Source organism: Sinocyclocheilus rhinocerous, unplaced genomic scaffold, assembly GCF_001515625.1.
Source record: "Sinocyclocheilus rhinocerous isolate Xijiao unplaced genomic scaffold, SAMN03320098_v1.1 scaffold3015, whole genome shotgun sequence".
Lineage (NCBI taxonomy): Eukaryota > Metazoa > Chordata > Actinopteri > Cypriniformes > Cyprinidae > Sinocyclocheilus > Sinocyclocheilus rhinocerous.
In genome coordinates, this window is record NW_015661992.1 from 149290 (window position 1) to 149876 (window position 587).

The window sequence follows — 587 nt, forward strand, 5'->3', positions numbered from 1 at the left end:
CCTTTAAGTTAAGTGTTAAGTTAAAGTGCACAATCAATATGAAATCAATTATCTTTATTCATTCATTCAATCATTCATTGATCCGTCCATCTTACCAGGGCTATAGTTTGATGTTCGATAAAATTGAGATTTTACAATAAACGTATTATCATTTCTTTTGCCATAAACAATCGTTTGGATTTTTATACATTTATTATTATTATTATTATTATTGCTGTTTATTGAGTGAATTCTGAAAAGATAAAAAGCCATTAAATGGTCAATTGAAAGATTATGTCAGTTGCATTTTTTAGATGGTGAGAATATAAGATTCAGTTACATTGAATCTGCCCCAGATGCAATTAAGTGCTTCTCTTGTCTGTAAAGGTGTGAACCAAATGGTCCATACAATCCGAAAATCAAATGTGTTTCTCAGGAATTTCCAATCCTTTACGTCTTGCAGCTATTTTGTGTATTGTAACAGCTCTCAGTGATATGTGTTGGGTCCCCGCTACGATAGCAGCAACATTCACAAATGTTTACAGAACAAGTGGGAACCCAGTGTGCCTGTAGTTTTCTCTATTTCTGTTTTATCACGTGATAGAAAG